Here is a 10,769-nt window from a genome sequence, read left to right on the forward strand (position 1 = left end):
TTTGGGGATTTGTGTCTTGCTTTTAGACTTCCTAGTGGCTTAGCGATATCTCATTATACATGGGCATCTACTGACCTGGAGCATCTTTCCTACTGAGATGAATGCTTCTTGGTCATGCACATGACTTCTTTGTGAAGCGTCTGTTCAAATAGTTTTGCCCATTTGGGGCTTCCCTGGTGGCGCAGTGGTTGAGAGTCCGCCTGCCGATGCAGGGGACGCGGGTTCGTGCCCCGGTCCGGGAAGATCCCACATGCCGCGGAGCGGCTGGGCCCGTGAGCCATGGCTGCTGAGCCTGTGTGTACGGAGCCTGTGCTCTACAACGGGAGAGGTCGCAGCAGTGAGAGGCCCGCGTACAGCAAAAAAAAAAAAAAAAAAAAGTTTTGCCCTTTAAAAAAAAATGTGTTTTTGGACTTCCCAAGTTGTAAGAGGTAATTGTATATTTAGACTGTACGTTCTTCGTGAGATTTATGTGTTGAAGTATATGTGTTGAAGTGGTCCTCATTCTGGAGACCTCCTTTCCATTACTTTAATGGTATCTACAGAAAATTAGAAGCCTTTACATTTTTTATTTTTTTATTTTATTTTTTTTTGCGGTACGCGGGCCTCTCCCGTTGCGGAGCACACGCTCCGGACGCCCAGGCCCAGCGGCCATGACTCACAGGCCCAGCCGCTCCGCGGCATGTGGGATCCTCCCGGACCGGGGCACGAACCCGTGTCCCCTGCATCGGCAGGCAGACTCTCAACCACTGCGCCACCAGGGAAGCCCAAGCCTTTACATTTTTGATGAATTCTAGTATTTCATTTTTGTTAATGGTTTGTGTTGTTTGTGTCCTAAGACGCCAGTGCCTTCCATAAGGTATTTTGTTTACATGATCTGTATGTCTCCGTGTTTGGATAGAATGTTTGTGTCCTCTGAAAATTTCATATATTGAGATCCTAACCCCCAAGGTGGTAATATTTAGAGACGGGTCTTTGGGAGGTGACTAGGTCACAAGCGGGGAGGCCTAGGGAAATCACTGAGATGAATTTGTTTAAAAGTATAACTAGTAAGCTAATAGGGAGAAAAAACTTTAAACTAAAATACTCAATTTATCCAAAAGAAGGCAGGGATGGGGGAGGGGGCAGAAAATACAGGACAAATAGAACAGATACAGGAAGATGGTGGAATTAAACTAATGATGGTATTACTATAAATTGTCTAATATTCCAGTTAAGACAGATATTGTCCAACAGGACACACGAAATGAGAAGAACCAACACATTCTTTCTACAAGGAGGGCAATTTAAATATGACCCCAGAAGGGGTTAAAAGAAAACCATAGGAAAGGAAATCAGGTGCAAATATTAATCGTGGGAAAGTGGAGAAACTTGATTAATATCAGCTGAAGTAGACCTCAGGTCAGGAATGAATAGCTGAGGTAAAGAGGGGGATCTCTTCTGTTGACATTGCCTATTAAACGCTCTTCAATTAAGCGCAACCCTATAAATCAGTGCAGCCACTGTGGAAAACAGTATGGGGGGTTCTCAAACAAACTAAAAACAGAGTTACCATATGATCCAGCAATCCCACTCCTGGGCATATCTCTGGAGAAAACCATAATTCAAAAAGATACATGCACCCCAGTGTTCATAGCAGCACTTTTTATAATAGCCAAGACATGGAAGCAACCTAAATGTCCATTGACAGATGAATGGATAAAGAAGATGGGGTGCATGTATACAGTGGAATACTACTCAGCCATGAAAAAGAATGAAATGATGCCATGTGCAGCAACATGGATGGGCCTGTAGATTATAATACTCAGTGAAATTAAGTCAGACACAAGAAGACAAATATCAAATGATATCACTTATATGTGGAATCTAAAAAATACAACAAACTAGTGAATATAACAAAAAAGAAGCAGACTCACAGACATAGCGGACAAACTAGTGGTTACCAGTGGGGAGAGGGAAGGAGAGACGGGGGAGGGACAAGAGAGGGGTAGGAGATAAAGAGGTACAAATTATTATGTGTAAAGTAAATAAGCTACAAGGATATTTTGTACAACACAGGGAATATAGCCCATATTTTATAATAATTATAAATGAAATACAACCTTTAAAAATTGTATAAAAGTTTTTTAAAAAATAAAGTTATAAAAGTAAACAAAACCCCCCTTTCACAAATGCCAGAAACCTCTCCATCCACTTGATTCTCCACTGAAACCTCATCAACTCGGAAGCACTGTTTTTCTTGCCCTACCTCAAATTGACTCTCTTTATCCTCTCACCGTCACATTCACATGCTCAGGAACTTAGGTCTACATTCTCTTCACATTGGCTTTTTCCAGAGCATCGCTCCTTCAGCCTCTTCTCAAATGCCTGCTCCTCTGAAATTTACCTTTTTGCCATGACCCTCCAGTCTCCAGCTCCTATGGTCGCCCACCACTGGAGCTACTCTCCTTTTATTTCCTGGAGGGCTTGCCTTTTTACTGCTCTAACGCAGTCTACAATCCTTTCATCACATTGTGCTTCTTAGGTCCAGACTTTCTGGTCCTCGCAGTTGAGAAGCTTGCTACCCACGTGCCTTCACAGATGTAGGCATTAGCATCACCAAGGAAACCGATGGAGATGTTAGATAAGAAGGGTCTTAGACGTCAAGCCCAAACTCTAATGCCTCTTTGGGGACATTTTCCCCTAAGGATTGGTTCTGTCCATCTGCGATAATCCTGGGCATTGCTTTTCTTCTCCAGCTCCCCATGGAATTCCAACATGCAGCTGGGATGGATCACCCTGAGTGTAGAGCTTTCTTGCCAACCTCCAAGCCGTCAAACACACCCGACTTCCAACCCATCCCTTCTCAGATGCTCTCCCTACTAGAAAAGAGCCTTGGGGACATATTTTAGCGGGAGCACATATCAGCACTTACATTGGTAGAATTCAGTCACTGCATACAGTTCCTGGCTCCGCGGAAGGTCGTCAAAGTTTTGTTCTAGTATTTTTATTATCACCTCTACTAGGCAGCTCCTGATGTAACAGAGAAGAGTAAACCTGACTCCATGTTCATCTGGTCCATTAGCTCTAACCTTTGTGGTCCGTTGTCTGTGCTTAGGCTGGCTCTGCACCTTTTGTAGAACAATGTTGCCTAGAGCCTGAAATATACACGACAGCATTCTCAAGGCTCTGCCTCCCAGGCTTGACCTTTAAAGGCGAACTAAAAAGTTGCAGAACAGAAGATAACATTTGTCTTGTTGGAGGTTTATAGGAACATTGTGATCAGAGGTATGTGGACAGCTGCAAGAACAATGGATTCTGGCACCAAGAAGTTTGCAGCAACCAGCCACACCCCCAAAGAAGTCTGAACTTGAACTCAAGTGGGATAATTCTTTGCGACACTGTCCTCCACCTTCTCAGTCTGCTGGCTTTCCTAAATAAAGTTGCTATTCCTTGCCCCAGCAACTCATGGCTTGATTTATTTCTTTGTCCGATGGCAAGCAGTTCGAACTTGGACTCAACACCTACTCTGCTTATTGACACAGTTAACCCTGACCTTGAACTCAAACTTAATAGGGTCGAACACAGGAATGTTAATTTTTTTCTATGACGTTTTTGTTTTTACAGTAGATCCTTGTTGGTTATCTATTTTATTTTACTTTTTAATTAATTAATTTCGTTTTGGCCGTGTTGCGTCTTCGTTGCTGCGTGCAGGCTTTCTCTAGTTGCAGCGAGCGGGGGCTGCTCTTTGCAGCCCGTGGGCTTCTCATTGTGGTGGCTTCTCTTGTTGCACAGCACGGGCTCTAAGAGTGCGGGCTTCAGTAGCTGTGGCGCACGGGCTCTAGACTGCAGGCTCAGTAGTTGTGGTGCATGGGTTTAGCTGCTCCGTGGCATGTGGGATGTTCCCGGATCAGGGCTCAAACGCATGTCCCCTGCATGGGCAGGCAGATTCTTAACCACTGCACCACCAGGGAAGTCCGGTTATCTATTTTAAATACAGTAGTGTGTGCGTGTCAGTCGCAAACTCTCTATCCCTTTTCCCCTCTTCCCCCCAATAATCAGAAATTCATTCTCTAAGTCTGTTTCTGTTTTGTAAATAAGTTCATATGTATTTTTTTTACATTCCGCGTGTAAGTGATATCATATATTTGTCTTTCTCTGTCTGGCTTACTTCACTTAGTATGATAATATCCAGGTCCATCCATTTTGCTGCAAATGGCATTATTTCATTCTTTTTATGGCTGAGCAGTATTCCATTGTGTATATGTACCACATCTTCTTCTTTCATTCATTTGTTGATGGACATTTAGGTTGCTTCCCTGTCTTGGCTATTGTAAACAATGCTGCAATGAACACTGGGGTGCAGGTATCATTTCAAATTAGAGTTTTCTCCAGACACATGCCCAGGAGTGGGATTGCTGGGTCATATGGTAGCTCTATTTTTAGTTTTTTTAAAGGAACCTCCGTACTGTTCTCCATAGTGGCTGCACCAATTTACATTCTCACCAACAGTGTAGGAGGGTTTTCTTTTCTCCACACCCTCTCCAGCGTTTTTTGTTTGTAGATTTTTCGATGATGGCCATTCTGTTATGAGGTGATAGCTCATTGTAGTTTTGATTTGCATTTCTCAAATAATTAGTGATGTTGAGCATCTTTTCATGTGCCTCTTGGCTGTCTGTATGACTTCTTTGGAGAAATGTCTATTTAGGTCTTCTGCCCATTTTTGGATTGGGTTGTTTGTTTTTTTGATATTGAGCCACATGAGCTGTTTGTGAATTTTGGAGACTAATCCCTTATTGATCACATCGTTTGAGAATATTTTCTTCCATTCGGTGTGTTGTCTTTTTGTTTGTGATTTCCTTTGCTGTGCAAAAGTTTTTGAGTTTAATTAGGTCCCACTTGTTTATTTTTATGTTTATTTTTTTTGCGGTATGCGGGACTCTCACTATTGTGGCCTCTCCCACTGCGGAGCACAGGCTCCGGACGCGCAGGCTCAGCGGCCATGGCTCACGGGCCCAGCCGCTCCGCGGCATGTGGGATCCTCCCGGACCGGGGCACGAACCCGTGTCCCCTGCATCGGCAGGCGGACTCTCAACCACTGCGCCACCAGGGAAGCCCCCCACTTGTTTATTTTTGTTTTTATTTCCATTACTCTGGGAGATGGATCAAAAAAGATCTTGCCGTGATTTATGTTAAAGAGTGTTCTGCCTACGTTTTCCCTGAAGAGTTTTATAGTTTCTGGTTTTACATTTAGGTCTTTAATACATTTTGAGTTTATTTTTGTGTATGGTATTAAACTAGTTTCATTTTTTTACATGTAGCTGTCCAGTTTTCCCAGCACCATTTATTGAAGAAACTGTGTTTTCTCCATTGTATAGTCTTGCCTCTTTTGTCATAGATTAATTGACCATAGGTGCTTGTGTTTATTTCTGGGCTTTCTATCCTGTTACATTGATCTGTATTTCTGTTTTTGTGCCAGTACCATATTGTCTTGATTACTGTAGCTTTGTAGTATAGTTTGACGTCAGGGAGCTTGATTCCTCCAACTCCGTTTTTCTTTCTCAAGTTTGTTTGGCTACTTGGGGTATGACTTTGATTTCAAAATATTAGTGAATGATAATACAGACTGCTCATCATGGTCTGTTGATTTGTGAGAAAATGCTTTCGTCTAAAGTACTTGATATTTTTAAAAGTATTGTATGCAAAGTTTAAAGCATCATAGACCCTAACTATTGTGCAAATATTGTTTGGAAAAATTAGTGCAAGTAGAACACTTCCAAATTTTGATTGTCTCGTGTCCGAATGTGATTTGAGTGTTCTCGTGGAGTGATCCAGGGAACAGGTGCTCTCAGGAGGAACCCGTAAGAGATCAAGGGATACAGGATAAGATGGATGGAGAAGCCAAGCATCCTTTCCTGCCTCATCCCAGGGGAGCTCTGGAATATAAGTAACCCCAGAGGGTTCTTCTCAGCCAGGAGAATGGAGCTGGTCCACCTCTGCATCACTTAGCCATTACTGGCTAGCAGTTGTCCCTGGGTGTGTGTGGTGGGGTGTCATCTTCCAGGCATCTGCAGGTGAGGGGGAGACAAAGATGATTCTGTGCAAAAGTGCAGGCATAAGGCATAGCAGCCAACACCGCAGCATTCCTGTAAAGGCAACCTTTGTGGGAACATCCACCCGCATGAAGACAGTCTATAAAACCCTCTGTAGGTGCTCTCTTGACTCTAATAAAACGCCATTTGTATCCTGCGCTTCGTCCTTCTTCAGGCCACTTCATTGTCTGCCTCCTGTACCTTAGCTTTTGGCTGTGAGTTTGTCACAAGCAATTAACTTCTGTCTCTGAAGTAACCCCGTTGAACTCACCAAGGAGGCACGAGGTTCAGCTGAGTTTCTGCCTCACAGTTAATGCACAGGTTTTTAATGGGTTCATAATATGCTTCCTCTCAAGAAGAAGAAGAAGAAGAAACCGATTACTGAAAGCTTCTGCACCCATTCAACCCATGCACGGTATTTTTAAGTCTTACGGAAGGATAAGTGAACATAGACGTAGAAATTGCCAAGTGTTTTATTTTTTATCTATATACATGTTCCACCTCTAAAACCTCTCATCTCTACTTGGTCCTTACGTCCTTTACTCAATAGAAGAATACACAAGATGAAAAAGAAGAGGATTTGACAATGGATAGAATCTTGATTTCAGGATTTTTACTAATCATTGTCATTTGGGGATTTTCTCCACCAAAGTAATGTCTCCTCATTCTTTTGCAGTGAGACTTTTTCTCCCCTCATGCTTAGGAAACCCCATGACGATACACATCCCTTGTTTTGTTTTTATACTCATTTTCCTCCATGTAATAACTTATTTGAGTTGTATATTAATAAACTGTAGGTTGCTATGAATATCACACCAGACTGATAGTTCTGATTTTGCACTTTGTAAGAATTAACTGGGTGGAGACTTTAACATGCAGATTCTGTGGCCCCATGTCCAGATGTACTGGTTCCATCCGTTTGGGTAGAACCCAGAAATGTGCATGTTCAACAGAAATTATAAAGCAGGTAGCCCATGGTCCAGAGCCTGAGAATTGCTAAATGTGACTGGTTCCAAAGAGGCAGAAGATTGGCTGATATTTTTGCATTTCCTCATGCTCCTTAGCCAATACTTTGCATCACATGGGTGCTCAGAAATATTTTTAACCGTAAACTAACCACAGATGGCCAGTGGTTCCCACATTCTTATGAAGCCATCTAACACAAACATGCAGCTGAAGCCTTTAACTTCAAATTTGAAAGTAAAGGTCTGGGTTAGGTTCTCATACCTCTTTGGAAGTATGGACTAGGTGAATCTACTGCTTTATTACCTTCTCTGAACTCTTAACCACCTTGGGGCTTGTGTAATTTTGTAATAAGTGATAATATGGCAATCACTGTTATGCAGAATTTTCACACTTCAGTCTTATTATTCTCAGCACTGTATTTTTATCGAACGGATTGCCAGCTCATGGATAACTGCTTACACCGCCTGGAGCACACACCTATGCTTCCACATCGTTGCCAAGCAAACTCCTATTCATCCATCAAAACCCCCACTACATGTCACCCTCCCTGGGAGATTTTTTTCTTACATCTCTTTATCAGTTCCTGTGAAAATCTTTCTTGATTCTGTACTGTCTCTGTATTTTAAGCATTTCTGTGAATTTACATGTCACATGTCCTGTGCTTTGTGGCATGTTTAACAACATCACTGGCCTCTTCCTATTTGATGACAGGAGCAGCTCCCACCCCGAGTCCTGACAACCAAAAATGTCTGCGGACCTTGCTACGCATCCCAGTGGAGATAGTACTTTGAGGCTTAGCAAATAAAAACACAGGGCACGCAGTTAAATCTGAATTTTAGATAAGGAATGAATAATTATTTAGCATAAGTATGTCCCTTGCCATCTTTTTTCTGGCAGCCCTGCCTGGGGGACAGAAATTGCCACCATTTGAGGAACACTGCTTGCTCTTCTCACTAATTTTCTTCTGAATTTACAAATGTCTCTACTAGGTTCTTAGGTCATGGGAGTGACATGGGATTTTGCATTAGCAGAGTATTCAACTTCCATCGACAGAGGAGTGGAAAGAGAAGATGTGGTAGGACTTCCCTGGGGGCACAGTGGTTAAGAGTCTGCCTGCCAGTGCAGGGGACACGGAATCGAGCCCTGGTCCGGGAAGATCCCACATGCTGCAGAGCAACTAAGCCCGTCCGCCACAACCACTGAGCCCATGTGCCACAGCTACCGAAGCCCGCGCGCCTAGAGACTGTGCTCTGCAACAAGAGAAGCCACTGCAATGAGAAGCCCACGCACCGCAACAAAGAGTAACCCCCGCTCGCCACAACTAGAGAAAGCCCGCGCACAGCAATGAAGACCCAACGCAGCCAAAAAAAGAAAAAATAAGATGTGGTATATGTATACAGTGGAATATTACTCAGCCATAAAAAGAGAACAAAATAATGCCATTTGCAGCAACATGGATGGACCTAGAGATTGTCATACTGAGCAAAGTAAGTCAGACACAGAGAGACAAATATCACGTGATATCAGGTATATGTGGAACCTAAAAAAAAGTGTATAAGTGAACTTAGTTACAAAACAGAAGTAGAGTCACAGATGTAGAAAACAAACGTATGGTTACCAGGGGATAAGCGGGGGGGGAGGGATAAATTGGGAGATTGGGATTGCCATATACAAACCACTATATATAAAATAGATAAACAACAAGGTCCTACTGTGTAGCACAGGGCACTCTACTCAATATCCTGTAACAACCTAAATGGGAAAAGAATTTGAAAAAGAATAGATACATGTCTATGTATAACTGATTCACTTTGCTGTACAACTGAAACTATTACAACGTACATCAACTATACCCCAGTAAAAATTTTTTAAAAAAGGAGAAATGGAGAACCTGAAAAAAAAGTAGTATTTCAGTCTGAAAGGTCCATTGAGCTCACACAAATCACCTATTAGAACCTTTAAATAAAAAGAAAAAAAACTTTATAAAAAAATTCTATCTTGAATTAAAAATGCTGTGTTTCAAAAAGGATAAATAAATAAATAAAGGAGTATTCAACTGTCTTGCTTGTATATCTTTAGGGGAAACTGCAAAATCCCAAACAATCTGGTCGAGACACCCACATTGTCCCCATTTATTGTTAACTGCATACTTTCCACGTCGCTTCACGTCGCTACAAAAAGCAGACAGTGTTAAACACTAATGTTTGCTAAGTTAATCTGTGCGTTGAAAAGAAGGCTCTACTGTGAAGTTCTCTGTACTTTAGAATTTCACTTGTGGGGCAGGCCTGAAAGTTATAATTTACTGGTTTGTTGAATCTCTTGTCTGTAGGCTACTTCTGCTGCCACATCTTCTCTTGTTCAAACAAAATAAAGTGTACTCTTGTGCCCCAGGAATCTGGTGGCCTTCATCTTCCAGCCTGTTGGCCCTAATCTGATTACCCAGCGTGAAGAGTCATCTGTGGGCAGTGAGACCAGACTGTGCTGGCAAGGGGCAGCTCCTCGTACACCAGCCAGCAGACCCATAAAATTAAGAGGCAGCATTTCACAGGCTATTTCTTGGACGTTTTAGAGCGTTCAAGTATCCTTAGAGAATAATGCATAAAATATAGACAGAAACATGTGCAATGGATTTATAACCTCCTTATGGGCAAGATCTGTGTCCATTATTATTATTATTTTTTTGCATCAACCTCCATTCCATATTTTGCACATGGAAAGGACTCAGTAAGTGTTGTTGCTAAAGGGAAGTTAAAATAGAATGCTTCTACCTTTAACCAGAATCTTTTCTCTCCTACCTGCTGGATCGTTTCACTCTTAGACACATTCTTGCCTGTTTCCTCTCTACAACACAGATCACCCTCATCTGTGGTAATGATGATGGTTATGGTGGTGATGATGATGATGATTTATATATATATTTTAATGCTTTTCTTTTTTAAAATTTAATTTATTTATTTTTGGCCGCATTGGGTCTTCGTTGCTGCACGCGGGCTTTCTCTAGTTGCGGCGAGCGGGGGCTACTCTTCGTTGCAGTGCGCAGGCTTCTCATTGCGGTGACTACTCTTGTTGCAGAGCACGGGCTTTAGGCACATGGGCTTCAGTAGCTGTGGCACGTGGGCTCAGTAGTTGTGGCTCACGGGTTTTAGAGTGCAGGCTCAGTAGCTGTGGCGCAAGGGCTTAGTTGCTCCGTGGCATGTGGGAGCTTCCTGGACCAGGGCTCGAACCCGTGTCCCCTGCATTGGCAGGTGGATTCTTAACCACTGCGCCACCAGGGAAGCCTGATGATGATGATGTTAGTGATGATGGTGATGAGGGTGATGAGGGTGATACTGATGGTGATACTGATGGTGATGGTGATGATGATGGTGATGATGGTGATGGTGATGATGATGGTGATGATGGTGATACTGATGATGATGATGGTGATGATGATGATCGTGATACTGATGGTGATGATGATGGTGATGATGTTAGTGATGATGATGGTGATACTGATGGTGATGATGATGGTGGTGATGTTAGTGATGATGATGGTGATGGTGATGATGATGATGATGACGGTGATGGTTTCACCTCTGTTCCCACTTATCTATCCAGGAATTTAAGAAACTTTTACTAAGTATTCTGCAGTAATCTTGTGAGTGATGTAAACCTTTCCTGTACACAAGTCTAAAATCTTCTTAAAGGGACATGACATGCACAAAAAGGGAAGCACCACTATTTTTTTAAAGTTAT

The sequence above is a fragment of the Grampus griseus genome (genome assembly GCF_964374135.1).
Source record: "Grampus griseus genome assembly, chromosome: Y".
Classification (NCBI taxonomy): domain Eukaryota; kingdom Metazoa; phylum Chordata; class Mammalia; order Artiodactyla; family Delphinidae; genus Grampus; species Grampus griseus.